Raw genomic sequence first — 22,159 nt, 5'->3', positions numbered from 1 at the left:
CTGCTTATCCATGTCCGCTGCCTGCTCTGACCTCCAGCTCTTATCCTGCTTATCCATGTCCGCTGCCTGCCCTGACCTCCCGCTCTTATCCTGCTTATCCATGTCCGCTGCCTGTTCTGACCTCGCGCTCTTATCCTGCTTATCCATGTCCGCTGCCTGCTCTGACCTCCAGCTCTTATCCTGCTTATCCATGTCCGTTGCCTGCCGTGACCTCCAGCTCTTATCCTGCTTATCCATGTCCGCTGCCTGCTCTGACCTCCAGCTCTTATCCTGCTTATCCATGTCCGCTGCCTGCCCTGACCTCCAGCTCTTATCCTGCTTATCCATGTCCGCTGCCTGCCCTGACCTCCAGCTCTTATCCTGCTTATCCATGTCCGCTGCCTGCCGTGACCTCCAGCTCTTATCCTGCTTATCCATGTCCGCTGCCTGCCCTGACCTCCAGCTCTTATCCTGCTCATCCATGTCCGCTGCCTGCCCTGACCTCCGGCTCTTATCCTGCTTATCCATGTCCGTTGCCTGCCGTGACCTCCAGCTCTTATCCTGCTTATCCATGCCTGCTCTGACCTCCAGCTCTTATCCTGCTTATCCATGTCCGCTGCCTGCTCTGACCTCCAGCTCTTATCCTGCTTATCCATGTCCGCTGCCTGCCCTGACCTCCGGCTCTTATCCTGCTTATCCATGTCCGCTGCCTGCTCAGACCTCCAGCTCTTATCCTGCTCATCCATGTCCGCTGCCTGCCCTGACCTCCAGCTCTTATCCTGCTTATCCATGCCTGCTCTGACCTCCGGCTCTTATCCTGCTTATCCATGTCCGCTGCCTGCTCAGACCTCCAGCTCTTATCCTGCTTATCCAAGTCCGCTGCCTGCTCTGACCTCCAGCTCTTATCCTGCTTATCCATGTCCGCTGCCTGCCCTGACCTCCAGCTCGTATCCTGCTTATCCATGTCCGCTGCCTGCTCTGACCTCTGATCGTACACAAAGAGTTCCTCATTATATTGTTTGCTGAGCATTAAATGCTAAACATCCAATTTAAAATACAAAGAAAAGAAAAAAGAAAACAACTCTTCTGTTAGCGCATCCAGCAATGCATTAGAAGGGCGCTGTTTTCCAAGCCCCTCCCAGGAAGTAGAGAACTAATGAAGTATTTCAGAGGGAATAAATTATCTGATCAGCACAGATAACGGTAATTGTAATTTGTACGGAAAAAAAAAATGGAAGTATACATATGTATTAGGCTAAGAAAGAGTGAGTCAGACTTTCAAAGAGTGTTGGTGGAACTCATTAACTACTGCGAAAGAGAAAAGAAACCGGCGGCGGAGAAAGGCAAGAATTGGGGCCGGCCGGGGATGGGAGAAAGAATAAAGTCATTACGGTAAACTGTGCAAGTCAGGCTATGCCTTGTACATCATACAAGAGAAAAGGAAAATCAATGCAAAGCCCATCGCAAGCGTGATGTGATAGGTTGATTTAGGAGGAGTCGGATCCCCCGGCTGCAGCTACCCGAGGTAATTAGATGCATCACAGAGACAGACAAATGGTAAGAAGTTATGACTTCTACAGAACAGGTAGATGAAGAAACCGCTAACCTGAGGAGACTCCGGGAGTCCGATTCTGCCTGAATCGCTCATAAATAGGGATGGAGGCGACTAGAGACGTCCAAATGTTCGATTGCATATTATTAACACCCATTGGCAGCATAACATTTACTTTATGAATTTCAGATTTTCAGAAAACAAAAAACAGAAAAATCAACTGGGAGCCAAAACTCAATACACCGTGTGGTGGAGCCAAGAACTTGTATCGACTCTTCCAATAGGGTCCCAGGGATGGACAGCGAAAGAAACATGGCGACCCTCCCAATCTATGACTAGCTTTTCCTGCGAGAGCACTGAATTCAAATTCATGGAAGTCGGATCAGCCCCCCATTTATATCATAGCCCCCTTCTTACATCCATGTCCTCAGTCCCCCCCCCCCACAATACAGTCCCCTTTACATCACACTCCTCCTTACATCACAGCCCCTCCCCCTTTACATCACACTCCTCCTTACATCACAGCCCCTCCCCCTTTACATCACACTCCTCCTTACATCACAGCCCCTCCCCCTTTACATCACAGTCCTCCTTACATCACACTCCTCCCTACATCACAGCCCCTCGCCCTTTACATCACAGCCCCTCCCCCTTTACATCACAGTCCTCCTTACATCACACTCCTCCTTACATCACAGCCCCTCCCCCTTTACATCACGCTCCTCCTAACATCACACTCCTCCTAACGTCACACTCCTCCTAACGTCACGCTCCTCCTTACATCACAGTCCTCCTTACATCACAGCCCCTCCCCCTTTACATCCCAGTCCCCCCCTTTACATCACAGTCCCCCCTTTACATCACACTCCTCCTTACATCACAGTCCCCCCCCTTTACATCACACTCCTCATTACATCACAGCCCCTCCCCCTTTACATCACACTCCTCCTTACATCACAGTCCCCCTTTTACATCACACTCCTCCTTACATCACAGCCCCTCCCTCTTTACATCACAGTCCTCCTTACATCACAGTTCCCCCCCCCTTATATCACACTCCTCCTTACGTCACGCTCCTCCTTACGTCACGCTCCTCCTTACATCTCAGTCCCCCCCCCTTATATCACACTCCTCCTTACGTCACGCTCCTCCTTACGTCACACTCCTCCTTACATCACAGTTCCCCCCCCCTTATATCACACTCCTCCTTACGTCACGCTCCTCCTTACATCGCGCTCCACCTTACGTCACGCTCCTCCTTACATCGCGCTCCTCCTTACGTCACGCTCCTCCTTACATCGCGCTCCTCCTTACGTCACAGTCCTGCCTTTACATCAGTGTCCTCAGTGCCCCTTCCCCTGTACATCACACTCCCCCTTCCTCATCACAGCCTCCCCTTCACGTCACAGTCCCCTTTTACATCAATGCCCCCCCACTTAACATTTTACATCACAGTCCCGCCCAGTTTACATTGGTGTCCCACCTTGAGATATGAGATGGGGGGGGCAGAGGAACGGGCCCGCATGGCAACTCCTGGCTAGCTGGTATGTGTGCTGGGAAAACCTTTCTTTTGTTGGTTCAGCACCATAGACAGCGCCATGTATTTATATTTATATAATCCTCGGATTACTGAACGGGTCTTTGGCCAGAATTGCAGCAATCAGCACCCTGGACAGCGTAGGACTTCCCAGTCCCAGTCCTGCATTTTACACCATTTACTCCTTCATGGATGGATGACTGCACCTTCACCAAGAGCACAGAGAGCGCAGAGAGCACAGAGAGAGCAGAGAGCACAGAGAGAGCAGAGAGCGCAGAGAGCACCGAGAGCACAGAGAGAGCAGAGAGCACAGAGAGAGCAGAGAGCGCAGAGAGCACAGAGAGCATAGAGAGAGCAGAGAGCACAGAGAGCACCGAGAGCGCAGACAGTGCAGAGCACAGAGAGAGCAGAGAGCACAGAGAGAGCAGAGAGCGCAGAGAGCACCGAGAGCGCAGAGAGCACAGAGAGAGCAGAGAGCACAGAGAGCACAGAGAGAGCAGAGAGCACCGAGAGCACAGAGAGCACAGAGAGAGCAGAGAGCGCAGAGAGCACCGAGAGCGCAGAGAGCACAGAGAGCACAGAGAGCACAGAGAGAGCAGAGAGCGCAGAGAGCACCGAGAGCGCAGAGAGCACAGAGAGCACAGACAGAGCAGAGAGCACAGAGAGCACAGAGAGAGCAGAGAGCGCAGAGAGCACCGAGAGCGCAGAGAGCACAGAGAGAACAGAGAGAGCAGAGAGCACCGAGAGCACAGAGAGCACAGAGAGCACAGAGAGCACAGAGAGAGCAGAGAGCACCGAGAGCACAGAGAGCACAGAGAGAGCAGAGAGCACCGAGAGCACAGAGAGCACAGAGAGCGCAGAGAGAGCAGAGAGCACAGAGAGAGCAGAGAGCGCAGAGAGCAGCGTCTTGGTAATGATTCCTTGTATTCCTCGTATTACCCGCCTGCAGCATTCATCTCTGCTGACCAAGTCACTGCCGGCTCACCTACTTTGAAGCTTGGGAGATACTCCCTAGTTCTCCTGCTGCTCTAGAGCAGGGGGTCTCCAAACTTTCTTTTACTGTCCTTCAGACTTTAAGGGGGCCGGAGTGTGCCCAGTGGGAGAAAACCATGCCACATCTTTGGTATTAGGGGGAAATAGTTGGTGTCATTGGGAGGAATAGTGCCCCATTTTTTTTTTGTCAGTGGAAAGTATAGTGCCCCATCATTGGTGTCAGTGGGAGGAATAGTGCCCCATCATTGGTGTCAGTGGGAGGAATAGTGCCCCATCATTGGTGTCAGTGAGAGGAATAGTGCCCCATCATTGGTGTCAGTGGGAGGAATAGTGCCCCATCATTGGTATCAGTGGGAGGAATAGTGCCCCATCATTGGTGTCAGTGGGAGGAATAGTGCCCCATCATTGGTGTCAGTGGGAGGAATAGTGCCCCATCATTGGTGTCAGTGGGAGGAATAGTGCCCCATCATTGGTGTCAGTGGGAGGAATAGTGCCCCATCATTGGTGTCAGTGGGAGGAATAGTGCCCCATCATTGGTATCAGTGGGAGGAATAGTGCCCCATCATTGGTGTCAGTGGGAGGAATAGTGCCCCATCAGTGGTGTCAGTGGGAGGAATAGTGCCCCATCATTGGTGTCAGTGGGAGGAATTGTGCCCCATCATTGGTGTCAGTGGGAGGAATTGTGCCCCATCATTGGTGTCAGTGGGAGGAATTGTGCCCCATCATTGGTGTCAGTGGGAGGAATAGTGCCCCATCATTGGTATCAGTGGGAGGAATAGTGTTCCATCATTGGTGTCAGTGGGAGGAATAGTGCCCCATCATTGGTGTCAGTGGGAGGAATAGTGCCCCATAATTGGTGTCAGTAGGAGGAATAGTGCCCCATCATTGGTGTCAGTAGGAGGAATAGTGCCCAATCATTGGTGTCAGTAGGAGGAATAGTGCCCCATCATTGGTGTCAGTAGGAGGAATAGTGCCCCATCATTGGTGTCAGTGGGAGGAATAGTGTCCCATCATTGGTGTCAGTGGGAGGAATAGTGCCCCATCATTGGTGTCAGTGGGAGGAATAGTGCCCCATCATTGGTGTCAGTGGGAGGAATAGTGCCCCATCATTGGTATCAGTGGGAGGAATAGTGCCCCATCATTGGTGTCAGTGGGAGGAATAGTGTCCCATCATTGGTGTCAGTGGGAGGAATAGTGCCCCATCATTGGTGTCAGTGGGAGGAATACAGTCCCATCATTGGTGTCAGTGGGAGGTATAGTGCCCCATCATTGGTGTCAGTTGGAGGAATAGTGTCCCATCATTGGTGTCAGTGGGAGGAATAGTGCCCCATCATTGGTGTCAGTGGGAGGTATAGTGCCCCATCATTGGTGTCAGTTGGAGGAATAGTGCCCCATCATTGGTGTCAGTGGGAGGTATAGTGCCCCATCATTGGTGTCAGTTGGAGGAATAGTGTCCCATCATTGGTGTCAGTGGGAGGAATAGTGCCCCATCATTGGTGTCAGTGGGAGGAATAGTGCCCCATCATTGGTGTCAGTGGGAGGAATACAGTCCCATCATTGGTGTCAGTGGGAGGTATAGTGCCCCATCATTGGTGTCAGTTGGAGGAATAGTGTCCCATCATTGGTGTCAGTGGGAGGAATAGTGCCCCATCATTGGTGTCAGTGGGAGGTATAGTGCCCCATCATTGGTGTCAGTTGGAGGAATAGTGCCCCATCATTGGTGTCAGTGGGAGGTATAGTGCCCCATCATTGGTGTCAGTGGGAGGAATAGTGCCCCATCATTGGTATCAGTGGGAGGAATAGTGCCCCATCATTGGTGTCAGTTGGAGGAATAGTGTCCCATCATTGGTGTCAGTGGGAGGAATAGTGCCCCATCATTGGTGTCAGTGGGAGGAATAGTGCCCCATCATTGGTGTCAGTGGGAGGAATAGTGCCCCATCATTGGTATAGGTTCTGTTTTGTCTGCATCCCCCCCCCCCCCCTCCATTGCTACATTGGAACTTTTTGGGAGCAGGGCGGGGGGAGCGGGTACCTGGTTTTAGCAAATACCCGCTCCCACTTCTGGTCAGATGTGCCGCGGTGATTTGACCCGAAAGTTTGTCCACCCCTCTCTTTCCCCCACAGTCTTCTGAGACACTTTACAAGTCCCAGAATACTGCCACCAATCACAAAGCGCACAAGGAAACTGGCTGTGAAGCCGCAAGGCTTGCCCCTGCACCCGAAGACGATTGAAGAATCGGCCGGGGTGAGGACATGGCTGGATCCCTGGACAGGTAAGTGTCCTTATATTAAAAGTCCGCAGATACAATGTTTCTTTTTTTTGGGGGGGGGGGAGGGGAGCCTGGAGCACCATTTTAAAGGCCAGTTCACAGCACATGCAATCCAGTTCATTTGTTTTTCTGCATCAAAAACACATGGCTAGTAGGTTACATAGTTCACACCAATTCACTCAATTCCAGTGCGTTCCAGTTCCAGAAAAAAAAAGGAAAAAATGCTGCATTTTTTCTGCTGGAAGGCAGTAAAACGCATCAAAAACACACCAAAAATGCACCGGAACGCACTAGCATGTATACGTCTTTATTAAACCAAAGCTCTGCTTATTTGCCTCCTCTTCCCTCCACCACCATATTTGCCACCTTTTGGGGGGGAGGGGGAGCGGTTCCCTGTTTTTTACAGGTACCCGCTCCCACTTCCAGCTCAGTTCTCCACCAGACCAATCGGGAGGTGCAGCATGACTTGCCAATGCACAGTGAGCACCCGCCTGTGAAGCCGCAAGCTGTCACAGCCGGGTGCCCACAGCTGAGATGCCGGTGCCGTGGAGGAGAGGAGAGAAGGGACGGCATGGGGGAGCACATCACTGGACCCCAAGGCTGGATCTAGCCTATCTAATCTGGGGGTGCAGTAAAAAAAAGTATGGGGGCATAATGTCAACACTGTGGGGGAGTCACTGGCAGTCTTTCACACGGTGTCACAACCTGGGAAACACTAGTATGCATTAGGCTGTCATGAGGTTGGGATGATTAAATAGAACCTGTGCCCCTTTATCAGAAGTCCCTATGAGAACCTCCCTTTACATCAGGAGTCCTCATCAAAGTCCTCTATTACATGGGGTCCCCATCACAGTGTCCCTTTACAACAGGGTCCCCATCAAAGTGCTGCCTTACAACAGGGTCCCCATCAAAATGCTGCCTTACATCAGGGTTCCCGTCAGAGTGTTCCCTTGCATCATGTGCCACTATCAAAGTCCCCCTTTAAATCAATTGTCCCCAACAAAGTGCCCCCATGCATATGATCAGTTATCCCCATCAGAGTGCTCCCTTACATCAGGTGTCCCATTAGAGGGCCCCCTTACATCAGGTGTCCCATCAGAGTCCCCCCTTACATCAGGTGTCCCATCAGAGTGCCCCCTTACATCAGGTGTCCCATCAGAGTGCCCCCTTACATCAGGTGCCCCATCAGAGTGCCCCCTTACACGGGTTGCCCCCATAGGAGTGCCCCCTTACAACAGGGTCCCCATCAAAATGCTGCCTTACATCAGGGTTCCCGTCAGAGTGTTCTCTTGCATCATGTGCCACTATCAAAGTCCCCCTTTACATCAATTGTCCCCAACAAAGTGCCCCCATGCATATAATCAGTTATCCCCATCAGAGTGCCCCCTTACATCAGGTGTCCTATACGAGTGCCCCCTTACACGGATTGTCCCCATCAGAGAGCCCCCTTACACGGATTGTCCCCATCAGAGAGCCCCCTTACATGGATTGTCCCATCAGAGAGCCCCCTTACACGGATTGTCCCCATCAGAGAGCCCCCTTACATGGATTGTCCCATCAGAGAGCCCCCTTACACGGATTGTCCCCATCAGAGAGCCCCCTTACATGGATTGTCCCATCAGAGAGCCCCCTTACATGGATTGTCCCATCAGAGAGCCCCCTTACATGGATTGTCCCCATAAGAGTGCTCCCTTCCATGGATTGTCCCCATCAGAGAGCCCCCTTACATGGATTGTCCCATCAGAGAGCCCCCTTACATGGATTGTCCCCATAAGAGTGCCCCCTTACATGGATTGTCCCCATCAGAGTGCTCCCTTACATCAGGTGTCCCATCAGAGTGCCCTCTTATATCAGGCGCCCCATCAGAGTGGCCTCTTACATCAGGTGTCCCATCAGAGTGCCCTGTTATATCAGGCGCCCCATCAGAGTGCCCCCTTACATCAGGTGTCCCATCAGAGTGCCCCCTTATATCAGGCGCCCCATCAGAGTGCCCTCTTACATCAGGTGTCCCATCAGAGTGCCCCCTTACATCAATTGTCCCATCAGAGTGCCACCTTACATCAGGTGTCCCATAAGAGTGCCCCCTTACATGGATTGTCCCATCAGAGAGCCCCCTTACATGGATTATCCCCATCAGAGAGCCCCCTTACATGGATTGCCCCCATCAGAGAGCCCCCTTACATAGATTGTCCCCATCAGAGTGCCCCCTTACATGGACTGTCCCCATCAGAGAGCCCCCTTACAAGGATTGTCCCCATCAGAGTGCCCCCTTACATCAATTGTCCCATCAGAGTGCCACCTTACATCAGGTGTCCAATCAGAGTGCCCCCTTACATGGATTGTCCCATCAGAGAGCCCCCTTACATGGATTGTCCCATCAGAGAGCCCCCTTACATGGATTATCCCCATCAGAGTTCCCCTTACATGGATTGCCCCCATCAGAGAGCCCCCTTACATGGATTGCCCCCATCAGAGTGCCCCCTTACATGGATTGTCCCCATCAGAGTGCCCCCTTACATGGATTTCCCCCATCAGAGAGCCCCCTTACATGGATTGTCCCCATCAGAGAACCCCCTTACATGGATTGTCCGTCCCCATCAGAGAGCCCCCTTACATGGATTGCCCCCATCAGAGAGCCCCCTTACATGGATTGTCCCCATCAGAGAACCCCCTTACATGGATTGTCCCATCAGAGAGCCCCCTTACATAGATTGTCCCATCAGAGAGCCCCCTTACATGGATTATCCCCATCAGAGAACCCCCTTACATGGATTGTCCCCATCAGAGAGCCCCCTTACATAGATTGTCCCATCAGAGAGCCCCCTTACATGGATTATCCCCATCAGAGAACCCCCTTACATGGATTATCCCCATCAGAGAACCCCCTTACATGGATTATCCCCATCAGAGAGCCCTCTTACATCAATTGTCCCATCAGAGTGCCCCCTTACATCAGGTGTCCAATCAGAGTGCCCCCTTACATGGATTGTCCCCATCAGAGAGCCCCCTTATATTAACTGTCTGCATCAGACTGGCTCATCGCTCAATGTATGCACTCTCAGAGACCTGAGTGGGCACAGCTAAAACCTGGGGGGGGGGGGGCACAGCCCACCCCAGCACCCCCCTAGATCCAGCCACGCTGGACCCCAGGACAGGTAAGTGTGTGCTTATTAGAAGTCAGAAGATACAGTTTTTGTAGCCGCTGACTTTTAATAAACACAAAAAGGACTGGAACTCCACTTTAGGCTGAAGACAAAGAAAGGAGCAAAAAATGAAGCGGAACGCCTCAAAAATGCACCGGAACGCGTCAAAATGCACTGGAACGTCTCAAAACGCACTGGAACGCCTCAAAAACACGCATACAGAAACACATCTGGAACGCACCTGGACTGCGTTACTATGAACCGGCCCTAAGGTAAGAAATGCATTTCCTATGGAACCACTTTAATACACAACCAATACAACTGGTTACATTTTTATATTTCTAGGATTTGAAAACCCGCTCAGGTGAATCCAAGCGATGTACTTTCCATTCTCGCTCGTCTCTACTTTCCAACCTGCGGTAAAACATAACGTTCGGCGTCTGATAGTTTGCGTTGAACAAGCGGCTCTTGATACATATGCACCAATGAAACAACCTGGAGACACGGCTACGGCTCCCTCAATTCGCTCTTCGATGCGTCACTTGAAACATTTGTGTTTCATATCAATAGAAGAGGTAAGAGTCTCTGACAACACTGCGCCGCACATCCGCAGACGGCTAATAAACCAGAAAGAAAGGCCTAAAAACGTGAGCCACAGCCAAGGGGGTGAATCAAGAATGCAACTCTTCTGTATTTAAAGGAAGAAAGAAAAAAATTAAATCAAAGCGTAAAACCTGAAATTCGCAATCGTTCCGAGAGCACGCGGCGCGGCACATCCATCTCCTCCCAAGTCTGATCCAAAAAGCACCCAGAGGACAAACTTTAAAAAGAAGGAGCGCAGATATTTACTTGGGGATGCAGAAGGAGGACCTTGCCAAATGGAAGTGCGTGTCCTCTGGAGGGCAATTAGGGCGAGCAGCCTCACCGAGATGATAAATTAGCCGCGTTCTCCATTATGACTATGACCCGTGTTTTTGGAAGGATGGTAAAAGGCAACCATAGAAGGAACCGTAAATCCTGAAAGGATTATTTCACGAGCATGCTCCAAAGATTGAAGGCGTGCTGCGTTCTGGTTTTTATCTGTGGCGATACGCGCGTTGCTCCCGCTGGGCCTGGATAAGGTCTCGTTCAGGGACAACGCACAACCATTAACTTTGGAAGGATGCTCCCTCAAGCCTTCAGCCCAGGCACTCTTCTACAAAATACACTCAAGGATGCCAGAGCTGACCATCCATCTCATTTAGAGGCATGTGTATCACTGGCCACCAAATGCTCTCTGTAGCCAATCGAAGCATCAACGGTACGTAACAATAGAAGAGCACAGAGCTGTATAAGCTGCTTCCTCTATAGAAAGGACGGCAAAAACAAAACGTACAAATCGTTATGGTTGCATGATGGTCCAACGGTGCTATTCCTTTGGGATAAATTAACACAACGGCCATTGTCTGCATGGAGTATGTATAGCAAGGTTACTATTCCTCCTTGTTTCCTGGGGACAGTCCCTGGATTTATCCTCCTAAGCCTGGCAGCTTACAGTAAATATTTCGGTGTGCACCCTCAAAATGTACTTACAATGTGTCAATCCAAAATGGTGCTGCTGGGTGGCCTGCACGTGCGTGGAAATTCATGCTGCTTCAGCCCCCCTATTGTGTGCAGTGTCACTTGAGTTGAAGCGTGCACACGATGATGTTTCATCCAGGGTGCCCACCTCCTGAGGGAGAATACTGGGCCCCAGCAGCTGGGATTGACTGGAAACAGAAGAGGGCATTCGAACACCAGACATGGGGGACATCAGGGGTAATCTGTGAGTTACTTGCTTAATCCTGACTCCTGAACTCTGCGTTACTTAGTCCTGACCCCTGAACTGTCTGTGCTGCTTAATCCTGACTCCTGAACTCTGCGTTACTTAGTCCTGAGCCCTGAACTGTCTGTGCTGCTTAATCCTGACTACTGAACTCTGCGTTACTTAGTCCTGACCCCTGAACTGTCTGTGCTGCTTAATCCTGACTACTGAACTCTGCGTTACTTAGTCCTGACCCCTGAACTGTCTGTGCTGTTTAATCCTGACACCTGAACTCTGCATTACTTAGTCCTGACCCCTGAACTGTCTGTGCTGTTTAATCCTGACACCTGAACTCTGCGTTACTTATTCCTGACCCTTGAACTGTCTGTTCTGCTTAATCCTGACACCTGAACTCTGCATTACTTAGTCCTGACCCCTGAACTGTCTGTGCTGTTTAATCCTGACTCCTGAACTCTGCGTTACTTAGTTATGACCCCTGAACTGTCTGTGCTGCTTAATCCTGACTCCTGAACTCTGCGTTACTTAGTCCTGACCCCTGAACTGTCTGTGCTGTTTAATCCTGACTCCTGGTTTTTCTGCTTTACCTAATTCTGGCTCCTGAACTCTGCATTACTTAGTTCTGATCTCTGAACTCTGTGTTACTTACTCCTGACCCTTGAACTCTGCCTTATTTAGTCCTGACCCTGAACCTTTGTGTGTTACTTATTCCTGACCCCTGATCTCCCTGTGTTGCCTAATGTGGACCCCTCAACTTTCTGCTTTACCTAATCCTGACCCTTAAACTCTGCCTTACTTAGTCCTTGCCCTGAACCTTTGTGTGTTACTTAGTTATGACCCCTGAACTCTGTGTTACTTACTCTTGACCTTTGAGCTTTGCCTTACTTATTCCTGACCCTGAACCTTTGTATGTTACTTAGTACTGACCCCTGAACTCTCTGTGCTGCTTAATCCTGACTCCTGGTTTTTCTGCTTTACCTAATTCTGATCTCTGAACTCTGTGTTACTTACTCCTGACCCTTGAACTCTGCCTTATTTAGTCCTGACCCTGAACCTTTGTGTGTTACTTAGTCCTGACCCCTGAACTCCCTGTGTTGCCTAATGTGGACCCCTCGGCTTTCTGCCTTACCGAATCCTGACCCTTGAGTTTGCCTTACGTACTTCAGACACCAGACATGGGGGACACAGGGGGAATCTGTGAGTTACTTGCTTAGTTGTGTTACTTAGTTCTGACCCTTGAACTCTCTGTATTGCTTAATCTTGACCCCTGGTTTTGCTGCATTACCTAATCCTAACCCTTGAACTCTGCCTTACTTAGTCCTGGCCCTGAACCTTTGTGTGTTACTTAGTTATGGCCCCTGAACTCTGTGTTACTTACTCTTGACCTTTGAACTTTGACTTACTTATTCCTTACTTCGGACCTTTGTGTTACTTAGTCCTGACCCTTGAACTCTCTGTGTTGCCTAATCTTGACCCCTGGTGTTTCTGTGTTACCTAATCCTGACCCCTGAACTCTGCATTACTTAATCCTGACCTCCGAACTCTCTGTATTGCTTAATCTTGACCCCTGGCTTTTCTGCATTACCTAATCCTAACCCTTGAACTCTGCCTTACTTAGTCCTGGCCCTGAACCTTTGTGTGTTACTTAGTTATGACCCCTGAACTCTGTGTTACTTACTCTTGACCTTTGAACTTTGACTTACTTATTCCTTACTTCGGACCTTTGTGTTACTTAGTCCTGACCCTTGAGCTCTCTGTGTTGCCTAATCTTGACCCCTGGACTTGGCATTACTTAATCTTTACTTCTGAACGCTCTGTATTATTTAATCCTGACCTCTGAATTACTCAGGCTTGACCCTTAAACTCTGCGTGTTACTTACTCCTGACCCTTGAACTCTGAATTACTTACTCCTGACCCTTGAACTCTGCATTACTTACTCCTGACCCCTGAACTCTGCATTGCTTACTCCTGACCCCTGAACTCTGCATTGCTTACTCCTGACCCCTGAACCCTTACGTGTTACCTAGTGATTATAAACCTTTCATTAAAAAATAATAATATACTTACCTGCTCCACGCATTGGTTATGCACAGAGCAGCCCCAATCCTCCTCTTCTGGGGTCTCCAGATGGTGCTCCTGGCTCCTCCTGCCTTCCTGAGCACCACAAGGGATGTGTCTATTTCTTGTGATGGCAATAAAAGTGACACAGAGAAAAAAATTTAAAGGGCCAATAAAAAAATAAAAATATATAATAAAATAAATAATAATAATATTGTAAGAATGTTGTAACACTCCCCTGGCCCCGCCATGCTCATGCGCAGTGAACACATACATAGGTCACGCCCACATATGTAAACAATGTACTCACCACGCATGTGAGGTATCGCTGCGAGCATTATAGCGAGAGCAATCATTCTAGCACTAGACCTCCTCTGTAACTCTAGACTGGTAACCTGTAAACATTTTTAAGGCGTGACCCTTGGAGAATTTTAAGTGCGCAATTTTAAAGCATAAAATGTTACGTATCTATTCACTCGGCGGAACATCACCTTTCATATGTTACAAACAAACTGGGTTATATATATTGTGTTTTGTTTTGGTTTTTTAATCCATTAAAGTGTATTTCTTCCAAAAAAATTTTGAAACACAGCTGCATAAATACCGTGTGACATCAAAAAAATTGCAGCGACCACCATTTTATTCTCTAGGGCCTCAACTAAAAAATATATACAGTAAGTAATGTTTGGGGGCTGTAAGTCATTTTATAGCAAACAATCGCTGATCTTTGTTTGTAAACAAAAAGTGTCAGATTAGCTCCTTGTTTGGTTATCATGCCCCCGAGATTGTGTGTTTTACTTCCTCTTGACCCTTGAACTCTGTGTTCCATCTTCCTGACCCCTAAACTCTGTGTGTTACTGAATCCTGACCCGGCACTCTTTTTCTGGCTTAAATCTGACCCCCTTGAAGCTCCGCCCCCCGTTACCGCAATTTGAGCACACCAATAATGCACTGTCGTGAGCTTTCTACCTTCAATATCCGCCTCTCGCCCCCCCAAAAGTCTGTGACCAATCATTTCAGGACATGTTTAAAATAGGGGTGTGAATTTGAGCTGATGGCAATAAATGAGGGTGTGACTTTGTGGAAGTCGTCAGTAGGGTGTCCCTGGATTTCATTATGGATAATCTGGTAACCATAATGTTTGGGTTTCTTTTGGGTGTCCCCTGCAGTCCACAGCCATCTTGAGCAGCAGAGTGGCTAAGCAGTTAGAGAACTTTCCATGCAGCTCTGAGATTGAATTCCAACAGGGACAATGCAGATGGCGCCCGCAATCTGTACTGTATGTTCTGTTTGTGTTTTTCATGGCCTTCATATTGGTCCAGTTTCCTTTTACAAAAATACTGCTGCTTTACCTGGCATGGCCCCTAGGTTCAGCTCCACCAGGAGAGGAACTGGTGTGAATGCTGTGATGTACACTCACCAACCACTTTATTAGGTCCACCTTGATAAGGCCAAGAAAATCTCCCCCACGCCATGACACCACCACCACCAGCCTGAACCGTTGATACAAGGCAGGATGGATCCACCACACCATGACACCACCACCACTAGCCTGAATCATTGATACATGGCAGGAGGGATCCCCCACACCATGACACCACCACCAGCCTGAACCATTGATACAAGGCAGGATGGATCCCCCACATCATGACACCACCACCACCAGCCTGAACCATTGATACAAGGCAGGATGGATCCCCCACACCATGACACCACCACCACCAGCCTGAACCATTGATACAAGTCAGGATGGATCCCCCACACCATGACACCACCACCACCAGCCTGAACCGTTGATACAAGGCAGGATGGAAGCCCCACACCATGACACCACCACCACCAGCCTGAACCGTTGATACAAGGCAGGACGGATCCCCCACACCATGACACCACCACCACCAGCCTGAACCATTGATACAAGGCAGGATGGATCCCCCACACCATGACACCACCACCACTAGCCTGAATCATTGATACATGGCAGGAGGGATCCCCCACACCATGACACCACCACCAGCCTGAACCATTGATACAAGGCAGGATAGATCCCACACCATGACACCACCACCACTAGCCTGAATCATTGATACATGGCAGGAGGGATCCCCCACACCATGACACCACCACCAGCCTGAACCATTGATACAAGGCAGGATAGATCCCCCACACAATGACACCACCACCACCAGCCTGAACCATTGATACAAGGCAGGATGGATCCCCCACATCATGACACCACCACCACCAGCCTGAACCATTGATACAAGGCAGGATGGATCCCCCACACCATGACACCACCACCACCACCAGCCTGAACCGTTGATACAAGGCAGGACGGATCCCCCACTCCATGACACCACCACCACCATCAGCCTGAACTGTTGATACAAGGCAGGATAGATCCTCCACACCATGACACCACCACCACCACCAGCCTGAACCGTTGATACAAGGCAGGATGGATCCACCACACCATGACACCACCACCACCAGCCTGAACCATTGATACAAGGCAGGATGGAAGCCCCACACCATGACACCACCACCACCAGCCTGAACAATTGATACAAGGCAGAATGGATCCACCACAGCATGACACCACCACCACCACCAGCCTGAACCGTTGATACAAGGCAGGACGGATCCCCCACGCCATGACACCACCACCACCACCAGCCTGAACCGTTGATACAAGGCAGGACGGATCCCCCACGCCATGACACCACCACCACCACCAGCCTGAACCGTTGATACAAGGCAGGACGGATCCCCCACGCCATGACACCACCACCAGCCTGAACCATTGATACAAGGCAGGACGGATCCCCCACGCCATGACACCACCACCACCACCAGCCTGAACCGTTGATACAAGGCAGGACGGATCCCCCACACCATGACACCACCACCACCACCAGCCTGAACTGTTGATACAAGGCAGGATAGATCCTCCACACAAGGACACCACCACCACCAGCATGAACCGTTGATACAAGGCAGGATGGATCCCCCACACCATGACACCACCACCACCAGCCTGAACCATTGATACAAGGCAGAATGGATCCCCCACACCATGACACCACCACCACCAGCCTGAACCATTGATACAAGGCAGGATGGATCCCCCACACCATGACACCACCACCACCAGCCTGAAACGTTGATACAAGGCAGGATGGATCCATGCTTTCATGTTGTTTACGCCAAATTCTGACCCCACCATCTGAATGTTGCAGCTGAAATCCAGACTCATTAGACCAGGCAACATTTTTCCAATCTTCTATTGTCCAGTTTTGGTGAGCCTGTGTGAATTGTAGCCTCCGTTTCCAGTTCTTGGCTGACAGGAGTGACACCCGATGTGGTCTTCTGCTGCTGTAGCCCATCTGCTTTAAGGTTTGACGTGTTGTGCGTTCAGAGATGGTATTCTGCATACCTTGGGTGTAACGAGGGGTTATTGGAGTTACTGTTGCCTTTCTATCATCTGGAACCAGTCTGCCCATTCTCCTCTGACCTCTGACATCAACAAGGCATTTTCCTCCACACAACTGCCGCTCACTGGAGATTTTCTCTTTTTCGGACCATTCTCTGTAAACCCTAGGGATGGTTGTACGGGAAAATCCCATTAGATCAGCAGTTATTGAAATACTCTGACCAGCTCCTCTGGCACCAACCACCAAAGTCACTTAAATCCCCTTTCTTACTCATTCTGATGCTCTGTTTGCACTTCAGCAAGTCATCTTCACCACATCTAGATGCCTAAATGGAGTGAGTTGCTGCCATATGATTGGCTGATTAACAGTTTGTGTTACCAAGCAATTGAACAGGTGGACCAAAATAAGTGGCCGGTGAGTGTAGAATAAAGGACAGTGTATACTCCTTGGCAGTACTCCCAGCCCAGGTGATTCAACTGGTTGGAAGTCTAGGATGCTGTCCATGCTGGTGGACCTAATAAAGTGGCCGGTGAGTGTAGAATAAAGGACAGTGTATACTACTTGGCAGTACTCCCAGCCCAGGTGATTCAACTGGTTGGAAGTCTAGGATGCTGTCCATGCTGGTGGACCTAATAAAGTGGCCGGTGAGTGTAGAATAAAGGACAGTGTATACTCCTTGGCAGTACTCCCAGCCCAGGTGATTCAACTGGTTGGAAGTCTAGGATGCTGTCCATGCTGGTGGACCTAATAAAGTGGCCGCTGAGTGTAAATACAAACAAGATTTCAATACTGTGCCGTCATATTCTCATATTAACACCAAGCCGATCTTTTGCATGAATATCTAGAACATGTTAACTAGACCATAGAGCTTCTTCGGAATCTAATCTCTCAATAAACTTTTACCCAACTCCCAGTTGTCCCATTTAATATTCTTCCAATCCAACCTGACAGAAACTCGGGAGCAGAGCAGCAGCAGAGGGACGCAAAGTCAGACGCCATGTTGTAGAGGAGACTTTCATTAAACAGAGTAATAGAACCCGAGCCGGAATATGTATGAGCTTAATTTACACTAAAAGAGTCGTTTGGTAGCGTTGCCTCCATTTATATGGCTTGCCTGAATGAAGCCTTAAATAAAGACGTTGCCGGATACGGGAGCTTTATTATTACTTCATTAAATCTTGGTATAAAAAGAAACCCGCGCTGGGAGCAATACATTGCCGCCCGTTGCTGACCTCTAGTTGCCTGGCTGTCATGCTGATCCATTGGTTTTAATACTCTCCCAGCCACTGACCCAACATTTAGTCTGGATTTACACCTTTCAGTGTGCGGTATAATGGATTTTTATGTACATTTTTTAATGAGCGTTTTTCATGCATTCTGCAGACCTTGTTGGGTTTTGCCAGCCATGGAAATGTTAAGTAAATTTGATTTTTGCTATGGAAGTTGCTGGTTACCATGCGCACTAATGGTATCCAAGGCCGGATCTAAGGGGGGGGGGTGCTGGGGTGGGCTATGCCCCCCAGATTTTAGTTGCCCCCCCCCCAAAGCCAACCCTAATCTGCTACTATACTGTCCCAATCTGACACTTAATTGCCCTAGTAATAAAGAAATTGGTAGTGAGCGCTCTCAAATATATATAGCAGCTGGAACACTTCAGGTAACCACAATACCTTTAAAATATAAGTATATCAATGTAACAAGAAACAGTGCAGCGCTCAAGAATTAATAAATAAATGAAAACAAAGTATATATATATATATATATAAAAGTCTGTGCAATATCCGTGGTATCGTCTGGTAAGGTGAATATACGTCCGGAGTATATACTGCCTCAAAATAATAGCAATGCGCACTCACCAGAAACGCATGGGTTATGCTCATGTAGGGTTAATCATCCCAGATATCAGATCCAATGAAGATCGAGTGATGGGCGTCCTACTCACGGTGGGTCATCAGAAACACCAAGACAGATCCAGAGGTCCCCTTAAGGCTGATTAGGTAATCCGCACTGATGGTATTGATCCCTCTTCTGGCTGGTAAAGGCACCCTTTCTGTGGGAGTAACAGCTCCACAAAGGAGCCCCAAAAAACAGGTGCCAGAGATAGTGTAGTATGCTCTTAAGTGATTTTATTGGTCAAACATAGCAATAGGGCAGTATGCATATCACAACATAAGTGTAGAAGTGAAAGACAGCATTACTGACCCCAATAAAGATGGCCGCCGGGCCTCCTCGTGGCTCCGGCGGTAGGAAATGACGTCACGCTCTGCACAGCTCCTCCTTAGGCCTTTCGTGCTACAGGCTGTACAGCCTCCCCTCTGATGATTGTTTTTTGGGGCTCCTTTGTGGAGCTGTTACTCCCACAGAAAGGGTGCCTTTACCAGCCAGAAGATATATATATACTTTGTTTTCATTTATTTATTAATTCTTGAGCGCTACTTAATTGCCCTAGCCTGACACTATACTGATCTCAGTTATGAGCTGTGTGTGTGTGGGGGAGGGGGGGGGGTTGAGCTCTGCTGCCTGTGTTCAGGCTGTGCCCCTGTTCTCTGCCCCGCTAGCAGTGACCCCTGTCCTCTGCCCTGCTATCAGTGACCCCTGTCCTCTGCCCTGCTATCAGTGACCCCTGTCCTCTGCCCTGCTATCAGTGACCCCTGTTCTCTGCCCCGCTAGCAGTGACCCCTGTCCTCCGCCCTGCTATCAGTGACCCCTGTCCTCTGCCCAGCTAGAAGTGACCCCTGTCCTCTGCCCTGCCAGCAGTGACCCCTGTCCTCTGCCCTGCCAGCAGTGACCCCTGTCCTCTGCCCTGCCAGCAGTGACCCCTGTCCTCTGCCCAGCCAGAAGTGACCCCTGTCCTCTGCCCAGCCAGAAGTGACCCCTGTCCTCTGCCCAGCCAGAAGTGACCCCTGTCCTCTGCCCAGCCAGCAGTGACCCCTGTCCTCTGCCCAGCCAGAAGTGACCATTCCCTCTGCCCAGCCAGAAGTGACCCCTGTCCTCTGCCCTGCTGACCTCCCATCCTCTGCTCCCCTGATTTTTTACCGCCCCCCACATCGGACATTCTAGATTTGGCCCGAATTGTGTCAAAATGCTTGTTGCAAGCATTTTCATGTGCTGCCATTGTCAATAATAGAAATATAGAGCCGTAGTATGTATTTGACATAGAGGGACGTTAGAGGCACAACACTAGTGTACAGTTATACTACAAATGATAACGTTTATTGTATATCAAAAATCTTATCTTTTAAAATCAATTTTCCAATTTCATATCAGATAAAATCTTGTTCACGCCAAAATGGGTCATTTCCTTGTCAAATATCCCACAATAAATGAAATAAATTTGCAGTCAGATATTTGTGTATATATATATATATTCTAGCTCCTTACCATTCCATACAAATCTAAGGTGATATTTGCCTTAAAAGGGAGCTCCACCCAAACGGGAGGTTTCAATCTAAGTACTGGTTCCTTGCTCCCCGTGAAGAATTGGCACCATGGGCGGGGGGAATGGGGCGGAGTGTGGGTACCCCATTTTGACAGGTAATCGGTCCCACTTCTGCTGCGATTACCTAGGTGATCAGCAACGGAAGTTGTCCCCCCTGTAGTCTTCTGGGACACGAGACTACAGGACCATTCACAAGGCGCAGTGTTACTTGCGCATGCGCAGTGGGCACCTGGCGGTGAAGCTGTAAGCTGCCACAGCTAGGTGCCCACACTGAAGATGCCAGCCCTGAGGAGTGAGGACAGCCGATGAAACCAGCCATGGTGAGGACACCACTGGATCAAAGGAAAAGTGAGTGGCTGTTATTTAAAAGTCAACAGCTACAGTTTTTGTAGCTGCTGTCTTTTTGTTTTTTGCTTGGACTGGAGCTCCACTTTAAGTTTCACTATAAAGTTAGGTTCGGTGTGACAGAAGCATTGGAGCAGGACCTACATGACTGGGTTTAAAGGAGTCTGGTATAGGACAGGTTTTTCCTGTAGGTAAAAGAAATAGGAGTCAAGGGGTACTTACCAAATTGATAAGTTAGGCAGGAACAGGTGGGACCTCAAGGGAAAGTCTGTAGGGGGATCCCAGGAAGACTTCAGATGGATGAGAGCTGGGGTCGAGATAACTTCAAGATAAAGTCAGTAGGGGGGTCCTAGGAAGACTTCAGATGGATGAGAGCTGGGGTCGAGATAACTTCAAGATAAAGTCAGTAGGGGGGTCCTAGGAAGACTTCAGATGGATGAGAGCTGGGGTCGAGATAACCTCAAGGGAAAGTCAGTAGGGGGGTCCTAGGAAGACTTCAGAGGGATGAGAGCTGGGGTTGACAAAACGTCAAGGGAAAGTCAGTAGGGGGATCCTAGGAAGACTTTAGATGGATGAGAGCTGGGGTTGAGAAAACTTCAAGGAAAAGTCAGTAGAGGGGTCCTAGGAAGACTTCAGATGGATGAGAGCTGGGGTCGAGAAAACATCAAGGAAAAGTCAGTAGGGGGGTCCTAGGAAGACTTCAGATGGATGAGAGCTGGGGTCGAGAAAACATCAAGGAAAAGTCAGTAGGGGGGTCCTAGGAAGACTTCAGATGGATGAGAGCTGGGGTCGAGAAAACATCAAGGGAAAGTCAGTAGGGGGATCCTAGGAAGACTTCAGATGGATGAGAGCTGGGGTCGAGAAAACTTCAAGGAAAAGTCAGTAGGGGGGTCCTAGGAAGACTTCAGATGGATGAGAGCTGGGGTTGAGAAAACGTCAAGGGAAAGTCAGTAGGGGGATCCTAGGAAGACTTCAGATGGATGAGAGCTGGGGTCGAGAAAACTTCAAGGAAAAGTCAGTAGGGGGGTCCTAAGAAGACTTCAGATGGATGAGAGCTGGGGTCGAGAAAACTTCCCACCCTCCCTTCCATCTTTAATTGAGTTGAACATGATCTGGCCTTCTATTGGGGACAGTGACGGGTTTGGGATGGGTACGTCATAGAGCTGATAGGGCACAATGTCCTACAAGGTGGTAATTAAAGTGGTTCTAAAGCCTCAATTTGTTTTTTTCTTAAAAATATGAAACACATCATACTCACCTGCTCTGTGTAATGGATTTTCACAAAGCAGCCCCAATCCTCCTCTTATCGGGTCCCCCCAGGCGCTTAGCCTCCCCCTTGCTGAGTGCCAGCAAGCTGTTTGCTCTGAGCGCACTCATGTGTGCTTGCTCCCGAGCCACCTCTCTGTGTCTATGGGGGATCAGTCCCACCCCTGCTCCCTCCTCACTGGCTGTGATTGTCAGCAACGGGATTCTGCTGATGTGTCTCAGCCAATGAGGAGGGTGACTCCCAGGAGAGCATCAGCTCTCATGCACATCTCTGGATCACGATTGGGCTGAGGTAAAATATTAGGGGTGGCTGAGGGGGGAGCTGCACACTGAAGGTTTTT

At 49.5% G+C, this 22,159-nt stretch overlaps 1 protein-coding gene across 1 annotated transcript in view; it reads right to left on the bottom strand.

Moving 5' to 3' along the window:
- Positions 1-22,159, bottom strand: part of CRTAC1 (cartilage acidic protein 1) — a 604,943-nt gene that overhangs the window by 454,189 nt on the left and 128,595 nt on the right. The window lies entirely within an intron of this gene.

This window comes from Staurois parvus, unplaced genomic scaffold, assembly GCF_062004578.1.
Source record: "Staurois parvus isolate SC_StPar_1 unplaced genomic scaffold, SC_StPar_1.0 ptg001463l, whole genome shotgun sequence".
NCBI classification, from domain to species: domain Eukaryota; kingdom Metazoa; phylum Chordata; class Amphibia; order Anura; family Ranidae; genus Staurois; species Staurois parvus.
The sequence above is the reverse complement of the archived record's forward strand: the minus strand, read 5'-3'. Positions and strand labels throughout refer to the sequence as shown.